Here is a 27,676-nt window from a genome sequence, read left to right as displayed (position 1 = left end):
GCCTAATGAACACTGGATTTTTTTTTGTTTTCTACTGTGCTCAATTTTATTTGTGCAATTTACATTTTTAAATGTATATGGTATTGTTATTGTGAAGGTTATAAACAGAGGGTAGTAGTTACATGAGTCGGATAAAGAGGGCAACTCTTTTTTTAATTAAGTAATTTTTTATTAAAAAATTTGTTAACATTGATTTTTACGTCATATTTCAAATGACATTTAACAAACAAGTATTCAAGAAGGGAATCTCTATATACAATCACTGGCACTTAGATTTTAGAACATAATTAGAATTAGGTTGAGGGTTTGTATGTCATAGATACATATTAATCTACGTAATAAGACATTACTCTATATATACTCTATAAGACTATAGAGTATATAGCCCTTCATAGTGAACACTGGATTTTAAGCAGACATTTAAGTATGCAGAAAATATGTACAACTTCAGTAAAGTGAAGGCACTGTGTAACAAGACCAAAACCAATAGCAGGACACTGTCATCCTGATGCCTTTCCTTAGTTTCTGTTACCCAAGTCAAGGAACCCTACTCATCTGAGGATTTAAACTGTTCTTTTGACTTTTATTTAAATACCATCATTCACTATGTAGCATTTTCTTCAGTTTCTTTTGCTCACTTTATGTTTGTGAAATGCATCTTCAATATGTGGTATTCATTCTTACCCCTGTATAGTATTCTACTAAGTGAATACATTGTTTTATTTTTTATTTGGACAGACATTGGATAGCTTCCATTTTGGGTCCATTATGAAAATAACTGTTAGGAACATTCTGGTATGTGTTTTTTGGTGCACATATGAAAATATATATGTATATGTGTGTTAGATAATTAAGAATATAATTGTTAGGTCACAGGATGTGTTGGCATTAGTAGGGAATACCAACTAGTTTTACAAAGTGGACCAGGTTTTACAGCACTGAATAAGTATGCCATTGCTCCACCCTTGTAACATTTGCTGCTGGAAGTCTTCTAAATTTTATCTATTCTCACTGGTATCTAGTGGTGATATATCACTGTGATTTGAATTCAAAATTTAATTATGATTCAGTGGTTGGGCAATTAGTCCTAAGTCTGTTGGTCATTTGTATATGATCTTTTGTGAACAACATGATTATCATTTGCTAAAATTTCTATTTTGGTAATTTCTATTTCTGCATTTTTATTGATTTATATACTTTACCATTTACATAAATTTTTGATATGAGCCCTTTGTATTTACATATATATATATTTTTTCTGTACAATATGCTTTCAAATTTTACTCTCTTGGTGGTCACCTTTTTTTTTAATTTTTAAAAAGAAGCTCTGTATGTAGCTCAGGCTGACCTTTAACTCTTGGTGTATCCCAGGTTGTTTTTGAACTCAAGCATTTCCTGCCTCAGCGCTCCAAGAACTTAGATCACTAACATTTCTGCATTCAGCTTCATAATGGTGCCTTATTATTATAAATTTATTATCCATAAGTAGTTGTACAGAGGGTTTTCAATTCAACATGTCAGTTTATGAATATGGTATATCTTGATCAATGCCGTGCTTTTCATAGTAATGTCTCTTGGTAAAAATGTTATTTCATTTTTGGGGGTTGAGCTGAGGATTGAACTTATAGCCCCGTGTGAGCTGAGCATGCCCTCTACCCCTGAGATAGACCCTCAACTCTACAAAAAAATTTTTTTTTTCCAGTCGTGGGCCTTGAACTCAGGGCCTGAGCACTGTCCTTGGGCTTTCTCAAGGCTAGTGCTCATACCACTGGAGCCACAGCACCATTTCCAGCCTTTTTCTTTTTCTTTCTTTCTTTTTTTTTTCCCCCAGATCCTGTCTCAGGTTTATTGGTAAGAATGACACCAGCCACTGGCCTCTTGAAGGTGGCGGCCAGGGAGCCACAGCAGTCCTTTCCTCACCAGCAGACGGAGGTCTTCATCCTGAGGCCTTCGCAGGGGCCCTTGGCACCCTTACGGGATTCAGCCTGGGAACTCTTAGAAGCTGGGGCCTGGGCACTCTTAGGTGCTGCGGCCTAGGCCTGAGCTGGAGTGGCAGCTGGAGCCTGGGCCTTGGCTTGCGCCTTGGCCTGTGCCTTGGCCTTGGCCTTGGCCCTGGCCTTAACCTTAGCCAGGGCCTGGGCCCTAGTTTTGGGCCCAGTGAGCCTGCTGTCCTTGGCGTGCCCTTGGCACGATGCGCTTGCCAGCTTGGGATGGGCAATGTAGGCGGGTCGCCAGAGCTTGCGCGTGGCCTGCTGGGGAGTGGCCTGCTGGGGAGTGGCCTGCTGGGGAGCTTGCGCTTGTTGCTCACTACTTTGGGCTTCACTAGGGTCTTGATGGCCTTGGCCCTCACGCTCAGAACCTTGGCGTTGCTGGCCTGCATCTTCTTAAAGCCCTTCTTGTTGTGCTTCTTAGCAAAACGCATGTTCCTCAAGACCTTGGGGTCCACCCCCTTCAGAGACTCATATCTTTGCGATCTGGGTTTCTTTTTTTTATTATTTTTTTCATATATTTTTATTGTAATTAATAGAAGGGTAACATTATATTCACCAGATAGAAGGTGCATTACTTCACAAACATTGATACCCTTTCTCATGTCTTGGTCCCCATTTCCCTCCCCCCACACTCTCCCCTCATCTTGTTTTCCCCCCTTCCCTATCCTATTTCAAATAACCAAATAAATATATATACAATATATCAGATAACAAGGTGAAATACTGTAACAATATGAGATAACCAAGGGACAGCAAGAGAGATGAGAGATAACATAGTACATTAAGGACAACAATCACTCATTATATGGCTTTTGTTTCTATGATGCTAAATGAAAGGACCTCCAGCCTTTTTCTATATATGTGGTACTGAGGAATTGAACCTGGGACTTTGTAAATGCTAGCAAGCACTCTTACCACTAGGCCAAACTCCAGGCCCTACAAAATTCTTTATTATACTGTTTTACTAACTTACATTATGGTCAAATCTTTGTGAATTCTGTTTAATAACTTTTTGTTTCCTCAGTATCATGGAAATATTTTATGTTTTCCTCTGAAAGTTGTGTTGTATTAGAATGTGTTGATTTAAAAAATCAAATGCATTTATTCATATATCAGCCTGATCTCTCTCTCTCGTTCTCTCTCTCTCTCTCTCTCTCTCTCTCTCTCTCTCTCTCTCTCTCTCTCTCTCTCTCTCTCTCTCTCTCTTTTTTCCAGTCCTGGGCTTGATCTCATGGCCTGAGCCTTGTCCTTGGACTTTCTCAAGGCTAGAGCTCTACCACTTGAGCCCCAGCACTGCTTCCAGCTTTTTTTCTATGTATGTGGTACCAAGGAATCAAACCCAGGTCTTGGTGCATGCTAGGCAAGCACTCTACCACTAGGCCAAACTCCCAGCCCCTCAGCCTGATCTCTTTAAGAGAATCTTAACATTAAAATAATTGTAATGACTTTTGCCACAAATGTGTTTAAAGTCTTTCATTTTGATGTTGGGGATTGAACCTAGAGTTTTATACATGCTAAGCTTGTGCTCTACCACTGAACAAATATCTGTATATCCTTTTTGAATGAAAGAAATTTGTGGGTAGAATTTTCTCCTACTTATTGTGTGTAATTTGATATTTTAAAGTATATATACACATGTCATGGAATGTAAAATCTAGATAATTAACAAGTATACATCATCTCATAATTATTGGATGGTAAGAACATAACATAGATTCTTCATGAAACATACCATTATTAACTATAGTCACAATGCTGTATAACAGCTCCTTTAAACCTACTCTTCTAATCTAACTATAATTATGTGTACGTGGACCTTCATTACCTCTGGTGATCTCAGCTTCTGTACCATTCTACTTCTGTGAGAGGTGGAATGTGCCAATACTGGGCCTTAAATGTAGGGCCTTGTGCTTTTTTTGGCCTTCTGGTTCACAGCTGGTGTTTTGCCACTTGAATCAGTTTTCCAGCCTGGTTTCTTGCTAGTTAATTGGAGATGAATCCTGGAATACTTTTCTGCCTGACCTGGCTTTGAAAAGTGGTCTCCAATCTCAACTTCCTGAGTAGCTAATCTTATAGTCATGGACCATCAGTGTAACATATATGTTTTAAATAACACATATGAAAGATCGTGTGGTAATTTTCTGTGCTTATCTTCTTTCTCTTAATCTGAACCCTCCAGGTTCACTGATATTATCTCAGACAACAAGATTCCTATTTTTCTTCATAGCTAATATATATATATATATATGCCACATTTTCTTTACAGATTCATCTAGTGGTGGGAACTTCGGTTGAGTTCATATTTTGGTAACTGTAACTTGTACTTCAAAAAATATGGAATACAAATGTCTCTTTGATACGTTGACTTCACATCCTTTTCCTGTATACTCAGTAGTGAGTTTCCTATAGTTACATATTAAAATATTATTTTGAGAACTCCATGTTATTTTCCATAATGGCTAAATTAATTTACATTCCCATCAACAATACATAACAACAACAATCGCAACAATAATAAAGGGTTCTTTTCTCCACAGCCTTGTCACATGTGTCTTTTGTCTTTTTGTTATTAGCTGTTCTAACAAGAATGAGGTGACTTCATTGTGGTTTTTCTTTGTACTTTCCAGATGACTTGTAATCATGACTGCTTTTTCCTATACATATTAGGTGGTTGTGTGTCTTCTTTTGAAAAATGTTGATTCTAATCTTTTACCTAATTTTTATTTGGGTTAATTGTTTTCTTATGATATAGTTGTTTGAATTCCATATGTATGCTGTTTATTAACACTCCATCTGATGTGTTAGTTTGCAAACATTTGTCTTTTTACTGTCACTTTTCTTTGTTCAGAAACTTCTTAGGTTGAGATAGTTTCATTTGTCTCTTTTTGCTTTTATTATCTGTCTTCTTGAAGTCACATCTAAATAGACATGAAACTTCCTCTGTATTTTCTTCTAGTGGTTTCATTGTTGTGCATCTTACATCTAAGTGTTTAATTCTTTTTGAGTTGATTTTTTTCCATTTATGGAAGAGACTGTTCTTTCCTCATGTGTTGTCCTTGCACACTTATTGAAGGTCGGGTGGGTCTATGTGTGTCAGTTTATATCTTTGTTTTGTGCTCTGTTCCACTGGCATGTTTGTGTGTGCGTGCCAGTGCTATGCGCTTTGTTCCTATGACACTGTAGTGTGTTTTGAAGTTGAGTAATATGATGCCTTCAGCTTTGTTCCTTTTGCTCATGATTGAATGATCTATTAGGGGTCTTTTGTGATTCCATATGAATGTTAGCATTGTTTTTCTAGTATTGTGGAAAATGTCATTGGTATTTTGATAGAGACAGTGTTGAATTTGTAAATTGCTTTGAGATGTATGGAAATGTTGACACTGCTTCTTCTACTTTGTGAATACAGGATCTATTTCCATTTATTTGTATCTTCTTCAATTTCTTTTCAGTGTAAAGATCTTTCATCTCTGTGATGGTGTCAACTTGACTGGATTGAGGAATTCCTGGCGAACTGGTAAAGCATTATTTGGGGGGGGGTGTTTATGAGGGTGTTTCCAGAGGACACTGGTCATGGAGTCGATGCATGGGTAGGGAAGTTCTGCTCTTTGTATAGGCCAGCATCATCATTCACCTGAGGGCCTTCGCCTTATGATTCTGGGATACATATCTCTTTGGGCATCAGCACTCTGGCCTTTGGTCTCCATGTTTCATATCAGCAGCCTCCCCATCTCCACCCTGGTCCTCTGGCCTTCAGTCTTCACTGAAAGCTACACCCTCGGATTCCTTCATTTTGAGGTAGATTACTTGGACTGAACCACACTTCAGTCACCTCGAGGTACTTGGAGTCATTTGGCTTCTTGAACCTGGGAAGATAGATGAGAAGACATTGAGCACAAAGTGGGAATGATTGCATCACATATTGAGTAGGTAAAACCAAGCAGGAGAAATTTTGGCATCTCTGGGAAAAAAGGAAGAAGATGAGGAAAGGACCTGAAGTGTATTGAGTGCCCATCAAATAGCTACTCTGCCAGGTGCTCTAAATGTTATTACCTGTAATTTCAAGAAAAGCAGTTCCACAATAAATGTAATGTTAGACATGTCTGGTAGTTTTTTTTTCCATTCCTGGCTTAAACTCAGGGCCTGAGCACTGTCCTTGAGCCATAGCACCACTTCTGGCTTTTCTTCTATGTATGTGATACCGAGGAATCAAACCCAGGTCTTTGTGCATGCTAGGCAAGCACTCTACCACTAGGCCAAACTCCCAGCCTTTTCTTTATCTTTATTTTTTTTAACAAAGAAGTTTTCTTTCTTTTTTTGACAAATGAATGGCATGCTTTTGTTTTGCGATTGTAGAAATGCTGAAATATTCATATGTGTCAATTAGGTTTTGCTGCCTAAGAGGCTGCTGCAGAACTTTGTGACTTGAGACAGCATACGTTTTGTCATCTCACATTGGGTGGGCTCAGCAGGGCAGCTCTTCTCCTCTGGTAAAAGCTCAGCTGTGGCAGTGAGTCTCAGGGACATGGGCGGGGTACCAGCTAAGGAGTTAGGGCAGTTCTCCACATGGTCCCTCATCTTACAGCACCCCAGCTCGGGCTCATTCTTTAAGAAAAGAACAAGACGACATGAAATGCCATCTGAAGTCCACAGAGCTCTTAGGCCTAGGCTTGAGACTAGAACAATAGTACCTCTCTGCCTCAGCCAGCTAGAGCTACCATGACAAAGTAGCAGAGATGGAGCAACTCCTCAACTGACATTTATTTCTCATAGTTTTGGAGGCTGGGAGGTCAAAATGGAGATGCTGGCAGATTCTTCTTGGATTGAAGAAGGCCACTTTCTCATTGCCCTCACATGCATAAAGAAAAATAATGCTCAGTTCTCTCTGCTTTCTGCTCTAAGGACACTGATCCCATTTTCATGACCTCATCTAAACCTAGTTACTTCCCAGAGGACCCGTCTCCATTCCCAGGGGTTTGGAGCTTCCATATAGGAATTGGGGAGCTCTGAAAATACTAGGGAAGGCTGGACATATGGCTTGACTCTGACTTCATGAGGCTTCAAGCTCTGACTTCTCACTCTAGTACTATAAAAATGTGTGTGTGTGTGTGTGTGTGTGTGTGTGTGTACTCCTATGTAATATTCTGCTCTATGTACTTCCCTAACCCCATACTGTGTGGGAATTTCTTTCCGCTAGAAAACACAAAATCAGTTCTGCAGCAGAAATGAGCTGGTACTACCTTCTTGGATGTAGTGTCAAATCCCACAGGGTGATGGCTCAGTGTCCAGGACTGCGCTACTTCAGCCACTGGTCAGGAGTCTGGCCTCTGGATTTCTGACAGACTGACTACGAATCTGGGGATTCCCACAGTTCTTACAATCTTTTCTTTAGTCTCTCTGCATTTGTTAGAGTAGCTCATGAGTCTCAAGGACACTTACATTTACTAGTTTGTTTTTTATTTATATATATATTTATACACACATATGTATGTATGTATGTATGTATGTATGTATGTATGTATCTATCTATCTATCTATCTATCTATCTATCTGGCACTAGGGTGTGAACGTAGGGTCTCATACTTAATAGGTAGATGCTACACTGCTGAGCCATGCCTCTACCCCCTTTTAGCACTGGTTTTTGAAATAGGGTCTTGATTCCTGACTAAGCATGTGCTTGGACCATAATGCACTTATTTTAGGTTTCCCATCCTAGTGGAGATGACATGTATGTGTGACCACATCCAGTTTCTTTTCAGTGAGATGGAATCTCAATGCAGTTCACTCATGCAATCCTGAGCTACGTATTGAGAAGGAGGTCTCATAAAATTTTCTCCCTGGGCTAGCCTTCAACTCTGATCCTCCCATTTTTAGTTTCCTGAGTAGCTAGGATTACAATCATAGATCACTGTAACCTGGCTAATAAGAGTGTTTTAAATTCTACAAATAAATACCCACATAAAAAAATAGAAATCTAGGGCTGGGAGTTTGGCCTAGTGGTTAAAGTGCTTGCCTAGCATGCATGAAGACCCGGGTTCTATTCCTCGGTACCACATACATAGAAAAAAGCCGGAAGTGGTGCTGAGGCTCAAATGGTAGAGCTCTAGCCTTGAGAATATCCAAGGACAGTGCTCAGGCCCTGAGCTCAGGACTGGCAAAAAAAAAAAAAATAGAAATCTAGAAGGGTCATCGGTGTTGCTGGGACAAAAGATGAACTCTTTATAAGCCTCCCACATTAAAGTTTCCACAAATAATGTTTTTTTTTGGTTTTGTAGAAATTTAATTAAACCTGACTTAAGCATGGACAACTGTGTAGATGAAAATGTGATAGGACAAGTTTGTGACTAAATGTTAATAGGCTGAGAGGTTAATAAAGGCCTGTCTGTTGAGATTCTTCTTGGCCTCTCTGCAGCATTCCCTTGTTCTGGGTATGGGGCAGGGTGCCTTCTGAAATGAGGCTGTTATGATCTACTATGAGACAAAGTAGGTAGGCCAGAGCATTTCTTTATGTCCAACTTCAAGAAAGAAAGGTGGGATAAGAATATAATGTATTTTTAGTTTAGTTATCTGCCTAAGGGAAGAGATTCTAGCTATTATAGCACCCCTTTGGGAGAAAAAGAAGTGAATAAAGGTAGAGTAGATAGATAGGGAGAGATTTGGTTTTGAAGGCTAAAATTCCCCAGTCTTATAACAAAAACATTCCTTAATCTTTATGGCCCTGAAGCTGCTTTAGAATCCATGGACAAAAAGCCAAATTGGGTATGCTATTGTTAAAGTAATTTAGAAATAGCAAGAGCTATGAAACTTACTAGGCAGGAACTACACACACACACACACACACACAATTTTATATATACCTCTATATGATTTTGTGAATGCAGTGATAGCTTATTAGAGAAAAAGTAATGAAAGGAACACATCAGTTTATAATATTCAATTATTTATAGTTATAAATGAAGAAATAAAGATATGTGTATTTGGAGGTTTTTAATAATTAAAGGTCTCTGTCCCACTGGCAGGTTCCTTGAGCTGAATGATTAATCCGAAAATACAATGAGTCCTGTTCTGTGGATCACCTACCCAGCCTTCTTACTGGTCCATAGATGAGGCTATGCTGCATTTTCTTATTTGATTTATCTATCTGACCTTGAATGACATTCTGTCTGACGTTGAATATCATTCCCACCATGCAGGCAATACGTTGAAGTGAAGAGAATACAACCTGGAGCTCTGGAGCCATGGATTTAGGCCTGAGCTATGAACTTGGCTGTTGACTGTGAAAAAGTTAGGTTCTTTGCTTTTCGGTTCTTTCATCTTTAGTTATCAGAGAGTCAATTTTCTTAAAAGTGTTATGAAGATGGAATGTTTTTTTTTTGGGGGGGGGGATCATGGGGCTTGAACTCTGTGCCTAGGTGCTGTCCCTGAGCTTTTCAACTCAAGGTTACCGCCTTACCCTTGGAGACACAGCCCCACTTCCTGTTTTCTGGTAATTAATTGGAGATAAGAGTCTTTCAATCTTTAAGGTCTTTAATGCCTGGGCTGGCTTTGCACTGATCCTCAGATCCCAGCCTCCTGAGTAGTTAGTATTACAGATGTGAGCCACCTGCCTGGCTGGAAGTACTTTTTATCTGTTCTGGAGCACATGGTAGCCACTTGCCATAAGCAGTTACTGAGCAGTTTGAGATGTGGCTGGTCCTGCTAGAAATGTGAAACAGGCAATGGATTTCAAGTATATAGTTTGGAAAAAGTATGTTAGTAGTTTCTTGTTGAAATGGTAATATATTAAGTCTATGTATTATAAAAGCTAATTGTCTTGTGTCATTGTTTTTATTTTTCAATGTGGTTGTGAGAAATTTAGAAATTAAGTTTATGGCTTATATATGTGGCTTGCAGCATATTCCTACTGGAAAGTGCTATGCTTTGTGGAAAGTCTCTGCAGACCATAGAGGAGTATAGCATATGAATAATAGTCTGAAAATGTATAGATGGTTTAGTTTAATGGATAGAGATACTAAGTGACACACAGAAGATGTATCATAGGCTCCTGAATTTCTAGACTGTAAATGTTGACTTTTCTATATCCTGATCTCCCAAATTTATTTCTTCCTCTTTGACAACATTGTTTCCTATCAGAGCACATGGTTTATGCAGTTGGTCCATCATTTTTGTACTGTAGGAAAACTCAGTCTCTGAGGTTTTGTTTGGTTTCTTATCATTAGCTTTTACTAATGCACTTACAGTGTAGTTGCCACTACTTGGTAGTCTTATTTGTATAATTTTCAATCTTCTACCTTCCTCTGAAAGATTGTGTGTGTGTGTGTGTGTGTGTGTGTGTGTGTGTGTGTGTGTGTGTGTGTATTGGGGCTTGACTTTAGGAACTGGGTATTATCCCTTACTTTATTTTTTTGTCAATCCTGGGACTTGAACTCAGGGCCTAGAGTGCTCTCAAGGTTACTACTGTACCACTTGAGCCAGAATACCATTTCTGGCTCTTTCTGTGTATGTGGTACCAAGGAATCGAACCCAGGGCTTTGCACTTGCTAGGTAAGCACTCTATCACCAATAGGCCACATTCCTGCCTGCCTTCCTTTTGTTTCACTCAAGTATAGTGCGCTACAACTTGCGCCAGAGCTCTAGTTTCAGTGGTTTGGTGGCTAATTAGAGATGAGTCTCATGGAGTTCCCCATCAGGGTTAGCTTTGGACCATGATCTTCAGTCTCAGTCTCCTGAGTAACGATAATTACCACTACCACCACGGGGTTCCCTATAGCCTATACCACATGGGCCTTGTGGTTACAGAAGCAAAGATGAAAGGCATCTACTGCCACTCATAAGTCATATGTGGCCTAAGAGGGAAATGTTTTGTTTTTTTCTCCCAGGGTTTTGATTCAGGGCCTTGCGCTTGCCAGTCAGGTACTCTTTGCTTCTGTCATTCAGGAAAATAATCTAGAGGCTTTAAGTCTCCTCAGGTAAAAAAATAAAGTAGAAAAGATCAAACTAAGATGATTTCAAAAGGCTAATCTAATAGAAACAGAATATGGGAGGACATGTGGTGAGATCTCGTCTGACCTTGTCAGAATAGCAGTCTTCCAAATTTAGCTCATTGGCCTTAGTCAATAATGAATGCAATGGCTAGCCTTCACTGGAAGCTGAGTGTGTACAGAGGCCTTTCCTTAGTGGCTCACTGACTCTTCCCAGTGGCAATAGACATTCATTTGTTTACCAAGTCTTAATTAGATGTCTGCACTATGCCAGGCATGGAGTTCCAAACATGACGGGCAATCATGGTGCTTCTAACCTGGTGTGGGAAAATGAACATGTAGATAGGCAATTTTGGGGTAGTGCATTGTGCTACGTTAGAAGATGTGAGACGTGTAATGTTCTATGGAACCTCATTAGGGAGCTTAGAATGTTAAATGTAACATGTTCTATAGGGCCTTAAAGTTTGGGGAACTTGAACAGATTTTGGGGGAAGCGCTATCCATTCAGGATCTGAAGAGCAGGCTGGAGTAGGCAGGCAGGAGATCCAGAGAAACACTGTCTGGATATGAAAGGGTTGGGAGTAGAATTGGCAGGATGGGCTGCATCTGGAAGAGGAAGCAACTGGTACTAGAATGTGAAGGGTACAGTATATTAAGACCAAGGGTGATATAAAACTCGGGACAGTTTCTAGTAGCTTGCTTTCATAATTGGACTTACAGTTTTTGAAGTTCAAATGGGAATCAATTTAGTCACTTTTCTGTCTCAGTCTTTTTAATCTGCAAATTGAACAGGATAGTTTTCCATTTCTAGCACCTTCCTACTTTTTAAATATTCAATGAATCCTCCTACTATGTCAGGGCTTCATGCCATGCTGATTTCTAGATCTTTTAGGCCATAAGGCCTGGGATTACAACTTGTGTTTGAAGAAGTGAAGTTTGTAGGGATGGAATGAATAGTGATGTGTCTTTCCCTTTGGAAGTAAGCAAGTGGGAAGGGGTACAGGTTCCTCTGATGGTCTGCTGGAAAGGAACTGGTGGATAGCTCTAGCCTTTTAGCAGGTGGAATGCATTTCAGTTCACCTCTGGAATTAGTCAAAGCCATAATTATTCCTCTCAAATTAAAGTGCTGCATATTGAGATATCTGTGGATGGTATGTAGTTGGTAATGTTCTTAAAAGTAATTATGGAGAGCTAGAAGTATAACTCAGTGATAAAATACTTGCCTGGGATATAGAAGGCCCTAGAGATTTCATCTCTACAACTGCAAGCAAAGAAGCACACAAAATGAAGTGGTGTATACACATGAAACAAGGCTGACAAAGACTTGCCAATTGCTGATGCTGAGTAATGGGTAGAGGGGTCCATTAGGAAACTATTTACTTTCGTGTCATTTTTGAAAATTTCCATTATAGAACATAAAACATTCCTCTACTTCTATCCTGATTTTCTTACTTACTTTTGGCACAAATAGAGAATCAATCAATCTAGCTCACTGGTCAGATGGAAGTCTTAACATCATCTTGTTGCAAATACTGAAGGTTTGCTTTAAGTTATACATCAACTTTGATGTTTCAATATGTCCTAGGATACATTAAAATTTTAAAAGTTGTTCAGAGAAAGAGTTACACACCAAGGACGGGGCATCTCTACTATGGCATTCACTGATGACATATGGATGGTTCTCTAGCTCTGAGTAGAGTCTTCCTGCCTGGGCTAGCTTTGAACAGCAATCTTCAGATCTCAGTCTCCTGTGTAGCTATGATTACAGATGTGAGCTACCAGTGTTTGGTTTTTCTTTAAAATTTTTACTTATTCATTTTGGAACAGGGTTTCACTGTGAAGCTCAGGCTAGCCTGAGGATCCTGCTGCCTCTGCCTGTACCATCATGAAAACAGAAGTACTCTCTGTCTTCTTGTGATTTTGAACTGGAATGGAGAATAACCAATTACATCTACAACATAAAAAAATTCTTTGAGTCAGTTGTTTAAAAATCAAGATTGTCTAGTGGGAAGCCACCTTAATTGAAAACTTTCAGGCTTCACTAAACAGTAGATCTTGCCACGTAGGGATTGAAGCATGGCAATTCTTATAAGAATCCCTAGCCATTTTTCTCTGAGCATACTTAGTTAGTAAAGAGGCCAGATCTAAAGGTGACCCAATTGTCTCCAAGCTTTCTCTCTCAGCAGTGGAATTGCCTTATTGGCCTCATACAAGTGCCCTAAGCATGATCAAGAAAATAGGAATTAAATCTAAATGGACAACTTTGAGCAAACACTTAACCTCTCCAAGTTTGCTTAAAAATAAGAATACTTTGCAGGGTGTGGAAAGTGATAAGTTTTCAATTATTTACAGCTATTTTTTTAAAAGCCCTACCTGAAAAATGTATCTCATTTTTCAAGGAGAACCAGCATTCCACCAGTCACCAAGGAAGACAGCTCTACTCTTAAATAACTTCAAAGGAATATCTCTGTTCCCCCTCACCAAACACTCCTGTGTGATGCTCTAATTATAACTCTTGACAGATATTACTACTTATGCATGTATATCTACAGTAAAATCTTGATTAGGAAGTAGCAAACTGAATACATGGGTGATTGTGGCTTTTCCCACTAGGCATTATTTGGAGGAGAAAAGGGAAATGGTGATAAAGTTTGAAGAAGAGAAAAAATTTGAGAACTAAAAAGAATCATGCAATTCAGTGTCTTCATTTGCACTGCTCAGTGGAAGTGAATGAATGAAGTCAACTTACTTAAGAGCAGAGTCGGGTCTGGGTACCATGACTCACTCCTGCAACCCTAACTTCTTATGTGAGCTTGTTGGCTCGTTATGTGGGAGGCTGAGAGTAGGAGGATTAAGGCTCCGGGCCAACTGAACTGAAAAAGTTCATGAGACTCCATCTTAACAGGAGAAGCTATACACGGTGCTGTATGTGCATCGTATCAGTTATAGACAGAACTGTAAAATAGGAGGTTCATGATTCAGGCAATTGCCCAGGTAAAAAGGGAGGCACTATTTCAAAAATAGTCAATGCTACAAAGGGATGGAAATATGGCACAGCAGTGGAGTACCTGCCTAGCGAGTGTGAGAGCCCCAAGTTTAAATCACAGCACAGTCAAAAATATAAAGCAAAACATCTGTGAAGGATTTCCAGTGTGTTTCCCTCCTCTTTTGGACTATGGCTTGAAGATCTGTTTTGTTATCTGTCTTATTTATGTCTCCTCTTCAACTTTTATAGCTTCTACTTCAAGTGAGACCATGACACTACAGGTCTCAGATTTAAAAGCCTTCAAGGGCGGGCTGATGGTGAGAACAAGTGCAGTAAGCCGAGTACCATATTGCAAAGTTATGGTGAATGCTGGCAATCTATCTGCAGCCTGTATAGCTTCGGTAGAGGTGTTGAAACTTCTAAGTACAGGACAAATGAAACTTATTTGGGGGCTAGGGAGACACTAATATTCCCTAAGTCTAATGTCTTGCACTGTCATGTCCACAAGCCTTGTGTAACACAGATAACCTAAATCATGGCTCAGAGGCATGCTGTCAGGTAGGTTTCCAAACTAGTCATTGATTTCTATTTGATTGAGCAGAAAAAGTGGAAGGAACACATTTTAGACACCTGACTTAAGGCATTTTGCAAAAGAGAAAGCACTATAGGAGCTGTACCCCCTCCTTTACTGTCTGATTAGTCTAAACTCTTTGGTGTGTAAGTGCCCAAATGGATTTAGATATCACAGCATATAGGCAACATTAAGAACTCTCAATAACGAGAGATTCTGTCCTGACATAGACATAAGAGTTTATTATCAGAATTCACAGAAAGAAATGAGCTCACATCTCACTGAACAGAAATACACACCTGCACAATACACACCCTACATAACCACCAAACACTATTTTAACAAACAATATACCATATTCCAAACCCTTTGTTCAATTATATGTGGTCATTAACTGCTAAGTTTAGTTCAAATGTTATTTTAAAATGAATACTATTTATTTGTTTTTCAGTTCCGGGTATTGAACTCAAGACATCATGCTGCTAGGCAATTCTTTGCCATTTCAGTCATGCCTCCTCATGGTGTGTGTGTGTGTGTGTGTGTGTGTGTGTGTGTGTTTGTGCACACTTGCATGCACACATGCGCATCAGTTATGGGGCTTGAACTCGGGGCTTGGGTGCTATCCCTGAGCTGCTCTACCACTTGAACCACAGTTCCACCTCTGGCTTTTTGCTGAGATGAGAGTCTCATGAACTTTCCTGCCCAGGCTGGCTTCAATATTCAGATCTTGGCCTCCTGAGCAGCTAGGATTATAGGCATGAGCTGGTGCCTGGCTCCCATATTCTTTTCTTCCTTCCCTTCCTTCCTTCCTTCCTTCCTTCCTTCCTTCCTTCCTTCCTTCCTTCCTTCCTTCCTTCTTCCTTTTTCTCTCTTTCGCCCTCCCTCTCCCCTTTTAAATCATTAGACTAGGTAATGACATGACATTTCTGTTTGCTCATTAATTAATTCAATGGGAATGTACTTTTTCCTAATAAGAGTCTAGTGTTCTTTCACTATAATTAAGAATACAAATATGAATAAGCTTGTATTTTTGTCTCCAAGGAGTTCAAAGAAAGACAGGCATGAAAATATCTAAAAACCAAAAGCAGAGCTATCCCTTTATAAGAAATGTTTTTATATTGCTATAAACTATAATATTTGATAATCGTAATGATACATTTTTAATAAAAATTGAACTGATATTTAATTTCAGAAATTGCAGATTCGAAAATTGCAGATTTTATTCAGAGATTAGGCCAAGGACATCACAAAAGCATTTTGTTCGCACTTACCATAGATTAAGAATTTAATACTTCACCCTTGTTAGGGTGCAGTATTCTTTTTTTTTTCCCCCACTGAGAACATTTTATTGGCCTTTGGATAGAAATGGGGATTTATTTGCCAGGCAGGATGATCCCATCATACGTCTGCTGGAACCAGCGCATGGCCTCTTCTTTGCTGATTCTGTGTTTGGCCCCATTGCAGCCCATCCTGCGCTTCTTGTCTGAGATGCAGAAACCTGGCCTACCCAGCACTACATAGAAGTCCAGGCCGTAGATACCAATGCTTGGGTCATACTTGATCGATGTGTTCCTGCATCCCCAAAACACACTTTCCAGTATCTGAGAGGTTATTTTTTCTTAATTCATACTCCTGCACCTTCAGACCCTTCTCCAGGTTTCTTCTGCCTTAGCCCCATGATCTGTGCAGTGAACAGCAATCTTTTCATTTCTCCTGATGCCAAAGGCTCTGACAGTGTATCTAGCTTTAGAAAACACTGGGGTCTGCCCTGTGATCTGCTCCAACACCTTGGCTGCCAGGGTCAGCTTATCTCCACTGTCCCTCACACAGATGCTGAGGCAGAGCTTGCAGATTTGAAGCTCCTGCATGGAGTTCTTCTTTTCTCCTTGATCCGCCATGATAGAGACAGGAAAAGAGCTAGGGTGCAGTATTCTTGCCCAATGAGACAGTGCAGTATTGGTGAACTTAGGACCACAGGCAATATGATTCCAGAATTTCACCCTTTAGCAGGAAATGATACTTCTGTTAATCAAAAGCACAGTTCAAAATCCAGTAGAGATTATGGCATACCTTCTTCTTCTAGCCTCACCGAGTTGTGTGTTTTTTGTGGGACAGGAGGGGTGGGAAGTAGGGAGAAGGGATGGCATAGAGCCCCATTCCTGAACATTCATCAGTGTGCTAAATCTTCACCAAGTTAAAAGACTCATGGAAGTCAGCAATGAAAAAGGCAAAGGGAAAAAAAAAACCATTTTCTTACACAGAGATTATCCAATTCTTTGCCCCTATCTCATAGGGGATAGTACAGTGTTAGATCAGTTAATTTTGTGGAAAAATCGGAGACTTGGACTCTATGTGTTCACCTTGGGTATTATAATGCCAACCCTCAGCATGAGTTCTCCATTAAAATTGTGTAGACAGGGCCACAAGTTTGGCCTAGTGGTAACAGTGCTTGCCTAGCATGCATGAAGACCTGGGCTGGATTCCTGGGTACCACATACTTAGGAAAAAAAAAGCTGGAAGTGGTGCAGTGGCTCAAGTGGTAGAGCTCTGACCTTGAGAATAAAAGCCCAAGGACTGTGTTCAGGCCCTGAGTTCAAGCCTCAGGACTGGCAAACACAAAAACAAACAAAAAAAATTCTATAGACAACTTTCCACGATTATATTCCTAGAAAAATATTTAGGCTTTTTTTAAAGCTCCTCCTACAGGAAAAAGTAGGACTGCCAAAACAATGAAGATAGAGTTGTGTACAAGATGCATGAGTAACTGTGATAACAGAAAACATTTGTTAAGTATTTACTGTAATATGTTAGGTAGTCAGTTATTATTTCAGTATCACAATCTTAGCTTACTATACTCATTTATCAAGTAGATGAGTGAGCACTATGGAAAGTGAACTCTTTGGGAATTTGATATTTAGGAGACTAAGAAAATTTTAATATTGAACTTGGTGCATATACTAATCTAGGCCTGAAACTCTAGTTTTTCATACTGATGTTGATTGATTTAACTGTTCTATTTTTTCATTACTTTAGAAACTTGTGGAATTATATAGTTATTCTGATTGATTTTATTTGTAAGAAATTAAGCATAAAGGTAAAATAATGTGGTGTGGCCTGGGTGTATGTAGAGTTCGGTAGTAGAGCATTTGTCTCTCATGTGCAAGTTCCTGGGTTAGATCCCAGAGGGTCTCTTCCTCCCCTGCAAAAGAAAGATACTTCTTAGTTCATTCATGTCTTTCTTTAAGTTTGCAAACTTGGAGATAGCTACCCAAAAATATGAAGGCATATGTCTCATCTACAGTTTTTTCCAGCAATATGTCTGCAATTCTGATGCTGAGCAAAAATAACTGAGAAGTGTTCTTTTTGAAAACAGTTAATTTTTGTCTTTTGACATAGTCCTCTCTAAATTCTCTCAATCTAGCATTAGTCAAGCACACAACAGAAAGCAGCATCTAGGCTCCCTTTGTGTTCACTAATGAGCTAAAAGTAAAGCAAGAAGTATAGAGGAAGATGATTCCAAACACTTGGAGAAAAATCCACTACTAGACTTTAAGAACTATTACTTAAGTCAAATAACTATAATAGCTCAATTTGACAATTTGGAAAATTGGAACTAAAACACTTAGTTTAAAATTCTGTTACAGCTTTTCCTGCCACCACACAAGTTGTCTGTGTTGTAAATTCTGATTCAGTTACGATGCACCTTCATCAAATGGGAAAACCACAGGTCAAGAAGTTTAGGTGTTTCCAGAGGACTGAAGTGTTCTAGAACACACCACTCTAGAACTCTTTTATGTATCCTCTTTCTGCAAGAATCTGTCAATCTAATTAATTCTTGTTGTTGTTGGTTGTGGGAATTGAACTCAGGACCTGGGTGCTGTCCCTGAGCGAGTTTTGCTCAAGGCTAGTGCTTCACCATTTTGAGCCACAGTACTGCTTTGGTTTTCTGGTAGTTAATCAGAGATAAAAGCATTAGGGGGCTGGAGTTTTATGGGTTACACTCAAGGATTGTAGCTCAAGCCTTCTACATTTGAACCACATTTCCAGCCTTTTGGCTTTTGGTTGTTTCTTGGATAGGGGTTTGTGCGAACTTTACCAGAACAAGGCTTCTCCCACCTCCACCTTCTAAGTCCCAGGTCCAATGCATTTTGAAAGGTTTCTCACTTAAATCATTCTAAGTCCAGTACAGAATAGTATATGTGTGAGTGTGTGTGTGTGTGTGTGTGTGTATGTATACACATAAACACATACATACATATGGGAAGGGGTGAGATAGGGTAGCATCATGTGGTCTAAGTTGACCTGGAACTTGCTGTCTACCTAAGACTGACTTCAATTAAGAATCTTCCCCCTAGGCCGGGAGTTTGGCTTAGTGGTAGAGTGCTTGCCTAGCATGCACAAAGACCTGGGTTTGATTCGTTGGTACCACATACATAGAAAAAAGCCAAATATGGTGCTGAGGCTCAAGTGGTAGAGCTCTAGCCTTGAGAAAGTCCAAGGACAGTGCTCAGGTCCTGAGCTCAAGCCCAGGACTGGCAAATAAATAAATAAATAAAGAATGAATGAAAGAAGAAGGAGTAGAATGGACTGATCAGAAGGAGGAAAGTAGAAAAGAAAGACAACAAACATAAGAGTAGATCTGAGTTCAAATGTTGGCTCTATCATCCAGCATCTGTATTAGTCATGTAGAACTTACCAGACTTGGAGCCAGGAGTTTGACCTAGTGGTACAGTGCTTGCACAGTATGCACAAAGACCTGGGCTCCTCAGTACCACATACATAGAAAAAAGCCAGAGGTGATGCTGAGGCTCAAGTGGTAGAGCTCTAGCCTTGAGAAAGTCCAATGACAGACTTCAGGTCCTGAGCTCAAGCCCAGGACTTGCCAAAAAAAAAAATCCTCCCTCTAAAACCTCCATAAGTACTGGGATTATAAGCATGAGCCTACATCGTTCTTTTTGAATTATTTATTTTTGTAACTGTCCTGGGGCTTAAACTCAGGGCCCAGACACTCTCCTTGAGCAGCAGCAGTTGCAACTGCTGCTGTTTCTTAAACAACTTCTTCTTCTTCTTCTTCTTCTTCTTCTTCTTCTTCTTCTTCTTCTTCTTCTTCTTCTTCTTCTTCTTTTTGCTCCTCCTCCTCCTCCTCCTCCTCCTCCTCCTCCTCCTCCTCCTCCTCCTCCTCCTTCTCCTCCTCCTCCTCCTCCTCCTCCTCCTCTTCCTCCTCCTTCTCCTTCTCCTCCTCCTCCTCTTCCTTGTTAGTTATTGTGTTTGAACTCAGGGCCTGGGTGCTGTCCCCAACCCTCTTTGTGCTCAAGGCTAATACTTTACTACTTTGTGCCACAGCTCCAATTTTTGAGTGGTTAACTGGAGATAAGAGTCTCATGGAGACTTTTCTGCCTGGGCTGGCTTCAAACTGTGATCCTCAGATCTCAGCCTTTTGAGTAGCTAGAATTACTGGCATGAGCCAATGGTGTAGTCAATCCTAAACTTTTTCACTCAAGACTTTTGCTCTATCATTTAAGCCACAGCTCTACTTCCAGATTTTTGGTGGTTAATTGGAAATAAGAGCCTTTCCTGGAATGAGTCACTACAACCTTCACCATAATATTTTTAAACTTAGATTTTTTTCACCTCACCTGATGAGAATTTAAGATCTTTCTGAAATCTTGCTACTTTGGCTGAAAATGAAAATTTGGCAATTATATGTTGATACCTTACTAAGTGTATCCGAAATTTATGCAACATTGGAGCCTTATTTAAAGGTACAAAATCACAAATGTACAGTAAATGTGCACAGCCTTGAAAGGCCTCCTTCCATAAGCTTAATTAACTACTAATAACGGATCCTTTGGAAATGATTGATTACTATCTTTGTTCCGAATTATGAAAGAAAAGCAAGGGACAGCGCTGCAGGTGGAAGAAAATCCGCGCCCGTTGGCTTCCTGGCCTTCAAGCCATGGACCTGTGAAATCTTTTCTTCAGTTTCCAGGATAAATGCTGACAGACCTGCAAATGCACCTGACTCACCCCCCCATGCATTCATTCAACAGCTAGTTTCTAAAACAGCCCAGTCTACTTCCTAGGCTGAACAGACCCTAATCACCACATCGCATTAGTAGCATCAGAACATCCGTTCTGGGGACTATGCAGTGTGCTGTTCATTTCCTAGCATCCCGGCGTTAAACGTGATTATTTCCTCCCCCCCTTTTCTTTTTCTCTTTGCAATGGGGTTCCAAGTAAGCCATGAGGTGGCTTGCAGAACCTTACAGCAGCAGCAAAGGCAGGCTAAGTTGCACGAAAGGGGGTGTGCGTGGATCTTACCAACAAACCTCCCTCGTCTCCAGAGCCCAGCAGCCAGACACCTAGCTCCTTTCTTCTTCGGCTCCGGCGCGAACGCACCCCGCCCACCCGACTCGTAGTAGTCCCCTCCCCCTCCCACCCCGCCCCGTTTTCCGCTTTCCACCTCCCTCCCTTCCCATCTCCCCAACCTTTCTATTCTTCCCTCCCTGCGGCCCAGCTACTTTTGGAGCTGCCCTGCTGCTCGGAGGGGCGAAGGAAGGACACCTTGACGACTGCTTCGCCGTCGTCGTCGTCGTCGGGGTGGCACACCCCGTCCGTCCTCCCGTGCATCCGGCCAGAAGGTGTCTGGCCCGGGGCCGGCGGCTCGGCGGGGCGGGCGGTCGGGCGGCATCCAGAACGCGCGCTCCGGGGCCCGCGACTGCCCGGCCGACCTCCCTTCCTTCGTGCGCGCTGCCCAGGGCGGCGGCCTCGCCTCGCGCGCCCGGCCGAGCTCCGGGGCCGGGGCCGCTCCCCGCCTCTCTCTCCTCCTCTCTGCGTCATGTCGGACACTTGATTATCCTCCTTCTTCTTTTCACATTTGAAATCGAATCTCGTGCTGGTTCCACCTCCCCAGGTGGATTGCTTTTTCTTTCCGTCTTTCTCCTCCGGGCTTGCCCATGAGCCTCCTCGGGAGCTACCGGAAAAAGACCAGCAACGATGGCTATGAATCTTTGCAGCTGGTGGACAGTCTCGGAGACCTGAGCGCTGGTGGCGGCGGCGGCAAGCCGAGAGGGACGGCGGGCGGCGCGGCGGCGGGCAGCGCGGCAGCGGGCGGCGCGGCGGCGGGGGCGCGGAGTCCCGCCCGGCAGCCTCCGGACCGCGCCAGCACCATGGACAGCTCAGGTAGCGCCGCGGGGCGCCCGCCCGGCCCGCGCCTCCCCTCCCCTCCCCGCGGCAGGGCCGGCCCGCCCGGGCACGCACCCCAACCCCGGCGCGTGCGCCCCAGCCCGGCTCCAGGGAGCGCAGGGCTGGAGGCGATGGCACTGCCAGCCAACGGGGCGTCGCGTCTGTCGGTCCAGAGGTTCGATGACTGTGGCAAACACCTCTTAATCTCTCTAGGCTGCTGGACACACCAACTGGGGGCGGGGGAAGGGGAGGAGAGGGAAAGGGGAGGGGAGGGGAGGGGAGAGGAGGGGAGGGGACCCGCGGCTGCTCGCTGGAACTGGGCCTGGGAGGAGGTATTGCGGGGATTGTTTTTGCCTGGCTGCAGGCAGGCTTTTCCAGCGGTTACTCTCACGAGGCCCGCGGGTGTTAGTGACACTTCTTGACCAGCTGGGCGGGCCACCGTCTTAGCTGTCTACGGAAGGATTTATCTGGGATCCGGGGCCCTTTTCTATAGCTTTAATGATTTTATGATTTATTTATTTATGGTAATTTAGGATTTTTTTTTTGGATTTGTTTCATCCGTTGTTGACTTTGCTCTTGTTTATCTTTTTGCATGCAGTGTACTAGTATTCCAGAAACCTTTACAACAAGTAGGGATATGGAACAGCGTTTAAACTTTTTTTTTTTTTCTGGGCTCAAAGCCATCTTTTATAAGACATTTTTAAAAAAAAAAAAAAACACCAAGAGTCCTTTAGAAATGTGAACGTTGAAATAATCTGTGTTGTAAGGCAATCATTTACTGTGTTCATATTGGAGAGGAATGGTGTATCATCATTTGCTTCCTTTTCAGGGAATCTAGGATCAGAGAATTGTTTACAGAGAGATAATTTATATAAGTGCCCAGTGCTTTGTTCTACATTGGTAAGTTTAAGACTGAACAGTCTGAGGGTGCCAGAAAAGTCATGCTGAGCTGTCCTGCCAGCAAGGGAATCAAACGGAATCCAGCCCTCCTTCTTTACAAACAACTGCTTGTTTGTTTTAATTGTGTAATGACTCTCCCTGAGCTATCCTTTTCTGTTTCCCTCACTTTCGAAGTAGGATGAAATATTGTCCACAGATGTTCAAATGATCTGTGCCAAAATCAAGTTCACCAGTCAAGCTGTGGTGGTATGTTCTGTAAGAACATTTTAAATAAGGCTAACGTGATCCCCAGTGGACTAATGGTTTCAAGGCTTTGGTATTAATGTAGTATGTGGTTATTTGATTTGTTTCTCCAAATTTGTGGTAGTAAAGTGCAATCCATTAATTTTTTCTTGGTGGCAATGAGGTTTGAACTTGAAGCCTCAAGTGGTGTTTTACTGCGTGAGCCAAAACTCCAGGTTTTTTTTTCTTTCTTTTAGTTAATGTAGCTTCACAAGGTTGAGGTTTAGATTTCTTGCATAGCTGGATATGCATCCTCTACAATGTCCAGCTTATTAGGGTTTGCTAACTTTTGGGTGAACTGGCCTTGAACATAGTTCTTCCTGACCTCTGTTCCTCAAATGTCTGGAATTATAGACATGAGACCCTGAGCCTGACGCCCTGCAGATTTTTTTTTTAACAGCAATTTCACCAAACTGGTAGAGATATCGTAGGCATGAGAACAAATAATTGAAATGAATATATTCCAAATAAGTGTGAAGAAGATTCAGGAGTATGAGTATGAATGCATGTATTTTTATTTGTTGGAGGAATTAAACATGTTGAGAGTTGGAATTGGTTTTTAAAGTACTGTACTATGCCTGATTAGGGAATAAGGCAGTAAACAGAATCCCCTTAGCCTCTAGAGGACAGTCCTTTAGTAGAGGCAGTAACTCTAAAACAACCTATGTAAGTCCTGGACTTCTGAAGATGGTCTTTTTCACTAAGTCAGACTTTGCTATTATTTGAGAGAAGGATTGATTGCTTTTATAAACTGTGGTGGTGGGAAAGCATTTTCATGAAGAAGACAGCTGGGTGCCCAGCACCTCACACTTGTAACCCTAGTTACTCAGGAGGCTGAGATCTGGAGATTATGGTTCCAAGTCAACCCAGACAGAAAAGTCTGAGGCTTTAATCTCCAATTAACCAGCAGAAAGGTGGAAGGGGAGCTGTGAATTAATAGTTCACCAACTTTATGTGGAAAACCTAAGGCACAGTGCCTATCAAGCCCTTGTACTGAGACAGCAGCAGCAGCAGGAAGAGGAGGAGGAGGAGGACAACTAAGAGGAGATAACTGTTATCTCTAAACCTCTACAGCCAGGTGTTGATTCTTCAACATGATCAAAGTAATCCAATATGAAGAAGGTATGGAAATTCCATCTCTTTTCACCTACTCCTATCACATTCACTGTGGCATCTGGCTAGAGGAGTATTGTGGCTTTTGTAGTTATAACAGTGATATTTTGGGCACATGTTTACCATTGTGAATGCAGTTTGGAATGATGCTGTTTGATTTAGGGGTTCAGTCATTAGTGCAAATATATTTCTTATCTAATTATAGTGTTTCTTCTAAGATCCTCAGTGTAGCTTGTGCAATATAAATGTATCTATTTGTTTATGATAGTTAATTAAACTCATAGATCACTCCTAATGCAACGGTAACCTTCCCACTTATTCAATTGATTGTGCTGTGACAAGGAAGATAAAATAGGAAGTTCTTGGGGCTTTTGTTGTGATACTGCTTTTGCACAGAAAAACATGTGTACTTCCCTTTAGAGAATTTACAATTGGTCTCAACAATAGCTGGCATGTATGCCTACTTATACTAAATACATCATGAGGACATTTATTTAAAAATACCAGGATTTGGGGCTGGATGTGTGGCCTAGTGGTAGAGTACTTGCCTACCATGCAACGAAGCCCTGGATTTGATTCCTCAGTACCACATACACAGAAAAAGCTGGAAGTGGTGCTGTGGCTCACATGGTAGAGTGCTAGCCTTGAGGAAAACCCAAGGACAGTGCTCAGGCTCTGAGTTCAAGCCCCAGGATTGGCAAGGAAAAGAAACCCCAAACCCCAAAACCCAAAACCCATAACAGGGTTCTATTAAATAGGTAAAGTAAGAATGTATCTGTGCACTATTGAAAACCTATTTTTTTTGATGGGTCTGGACTTGGGTACTATCCCTGAGCTACTCAGCTCAAGGCTACTGTCCTATCCCTGGGCCACAGCCCCACTTCCCTTTTTCTAGTGATTAACTGGAGATAAGAGTCTCAAGGTCTTTAGAGCCCCAGATGGCTTTGAAGTACGATCCTCGGACCTCAGCCTCCTGAGTAGCTAGGATTACAGGCATGAGCTGTTGCCCCCAGCGAAAACCTATTATTTTAAAGCTGATTTCCTGTTGACAAAGGGAAAATGCCATTAGCTGTTTTTGCCCTTTTGCTTTAGCTAAAGCTTAAAATAGCACAAGAATATATTTGCAATTTTCTTTCACTTTATTTTTTTTATTAAATTTTTTTATTGTAATTAGTAAAAGGGTTACATGATATTTGCCAGATAGAAGGTGCATTAATTACATACATTGATACCCTTTCACATGTCTTGGTACCCATTTCCCTCCCCCCCCTCACTTTATTTTTTAATGTCCTCCCATTTTTAAATATAAAGACCATATATAGAAGGGCATAAAAAACGGGTCCCCCAAAAAATAGCTAAATAGTTAACAATGTGTAGAGTTGAGTCTTGTGTCTTTAAGAGCTGAATTCGCCACCTTCCACATTGAACTGAATTGACATTCTATATAGGTCTAGCAAGGATTGATTGTTGAAATGGAAACAGTATCATCTATTTTGATTTCCCCTTCTGTTTTTAAGTGAAGGAGGGACAGATGTTCAGAGAAGTGTAATAACTTCCAAAATCAACAGACTCTCCAGTGCTGAGTCCATTGCAGCTTTGTAGCTCTATGTGTCTTGAAGATCTCTGTCTTCCTCAGTTTACTTTCTCTTCATTTAGAATTGTTCTATAAAAAAGATTCTCATTCAAAGGTCATTCTGTCATATCTCAAAGGTACTGTAGCTATCCAAATTCACTACTTGAGAAGCCCCATATTTCTCTTGTGTGCAATCTACTTTCCAGGGAAGGTGGACTACACAGCCGAAAGTAGATCCCATATGAAGCCATCAAGTTAGGCTCAACTTAGCAAGTTTGTAATGAGGTGGCATAAGAGTAGTCCAATCAAAATCTGGAAAGGGATGTTGATGTCACTTAAAAGAATAAGGATAGTGAAATGTTATGGTTGGGTATGAAATGTTCTCCATGTGTTGAAGTCTTAATGCTATTTTGGGAAATGATGGAAATTTCAGCAGGTGGGGGTAGCCAGAGAAAGCAGAGATTCTACTGGGTCATGGATTCCTCCCACCTCTTTACTTCCTTTTTGCCATGATGTGACTTGTTCTACACTGCCACAACCTTGAAACCACAAAGGACTGAAACCTCCATAACCATGATGCAAAATCAATCTTTCCTTCTTTTAAATTACATCAGGTATTCTGGCACAACGATACAGAAGTGACTAGTACATGAAGAATGCTAAAATAAATTCCTGTTGAATGCAAATCCATTTGGAAATATAATTATCTGTAATGAATGATATTAGGTAGTGTTTAAACTTAGTATTCACATTTTGGACTGTTTTATTATGAAACATTTTTTGGTTAACATTATAGCTTGTAAAAATATAATCACCATGTATGTGATAATAATTATTTCCTAAGAATATTTGTCCATTTAAGGATTACATAGTTGGATTGGATGTAAAGTTAAGTTTATGTAATTTGCTTCAATGTAGCTATTATTTCGATGTTTCTGGACAACCATTTGAAGATGAACTTGTTACTGGATAATGGAGAAGTATATGTTCATCTGAATATCAAATTTCAATTGGTCAGTGATTGCTAGGGTTTTTGAATTTGGAAGAGGAAATCTGTTGAACCAAATCTCTGAAGCATGGTTCTGTAACCTATATTGAATACTACTGGATGGGGCTTTTACGACCTCAAGAAGCAGCATCTGTTCTTATCAGCAAGGTCTTTTGTTTTATTTGGTCAAATGTAGATATTCTATTCTCTAGAAACAAAATTGGTCCTTTCACATGGTGACTTTAAAAATTGGAGAACAAAGAAGTGTAGAGTAGAGTTTATTGGAATAAAAAAGGGACTTTCAGATGTGAAAGTGGGTTGACTGGGAAAGAGAGGTTGAGGATGATAATTTCTATCATAGCACAGGTTTATAAGTATAAGAGGTTAAGTCCCTTCCCAGGACTACACCAGGGAGAGGGTGATTGACATGGAAAAGTGAAATAATTACAGTGTCTATTCCTGTCATTACCTATGGCTACCTAAACAAAACCCATATATATCTATATATTTGTGTGTGAGACCAGTGATGTGGCAAGGGGTAAAAGGCAACTTAACTGGATAGCCTATTTTTCCTTCATATGGAACCAGATGTAAGGTGCTGTAAATGATGCATATGCATTCTAGGGCAAGGTTGATCTTGAGGAAGACATGTTTGAATCAGGCCTTCTTATCAGCTCACATTCAGGCCTCACTGTCAATCATATCAGGAGTTTCACAGGTGTCTCACAAGGTTGTGAAGCCAGAGGCCCAGGTCTAGAAAAGTTGAGCTTGCAGCCAGTCAGCAAGCAGGCAATTCTGCAGAGACAAAAAGAGCTCTCAGCAGGTTGGCACTGAATGGAGAATTCTCCATCTTAGGATATCCCCAACATCCATGGCTGGCAGCTAGCTACTACTTCTCCCACCAAGCACACTAGGCTATGGCATCTTTTAGGGAATGGGATGTCAAAGTAAATCTTTGGGTGCTAAATGCTAATATGGGTCACGAGTATTGCTCTCTGTCAATGGAGACAACTGGTATCTCAGGTCACAGACGATTTGGGGTTCCCTGAAGAAGAGGGGTGCACCACGCTGCTGCTCCTAATCAGCAGTAGTTGTGTTCAGGTAGAGGA

General features: G+C 41.0%; 1 protein-coding gene and 2 pseudogenes across 3 annotated transcripts in view; 1 reads left to right on the top strand and 2 right to left on the bottom strand.

Moving 5' to 3' along the window:
- Window positions 1-27,676, top strand: part of Dnajc6 (DnaJ heat shock protein family (Hsp40) member C6) — a 135,681-nt gene that overhangs the window by 28,331 nt on the left and 79,674 nt on the right. Inside the window, exon 2 of one of the 3 annotated variants that reach the window (XM_090334679.1) lies at window positions 5,441-5,505. The exons of the other annotated variants lie outside the window; for them this stretch is intronic. The gene's annotated coding sequence lies outside the window, so the exon portion shown is untranslated. The remainder of the gene's footprint in view (window positions 1-5,440; window positions 5,506-27,676) is intronic. 3 annotated transcript variants of the gene reach the window in all.
- Window positions 1,917-9,228, bottom strand: LOC150061698 (uncharacterized; annotated as a pseudogene).
- On the bottom strand, window positions 15,900-16,424 carry LOC150061697 (large ribosomal subunit protein uL5 pseudogene; annotated as a pseudogene).

Source organism: Megascapheus bottae, chromosome 6 (genome assembly GCF_031878675.1).
Source record: "Megascapheus bottae isolate mThoBot1 chromosome 6, mThoBot2.hap1, whole genome shotgun sequence".
NCBI classification, from domain to species: Eukaryota; Metazoa; Chordata; class Mammalia; order Rodentia; family Geomyidae; genus Megascapheus; species Megascapheus bottae.
Note: the sequence above shows the minus strand (reverse complement) of the source record. Positions and strands in the feature narration are given on the sequence as shown.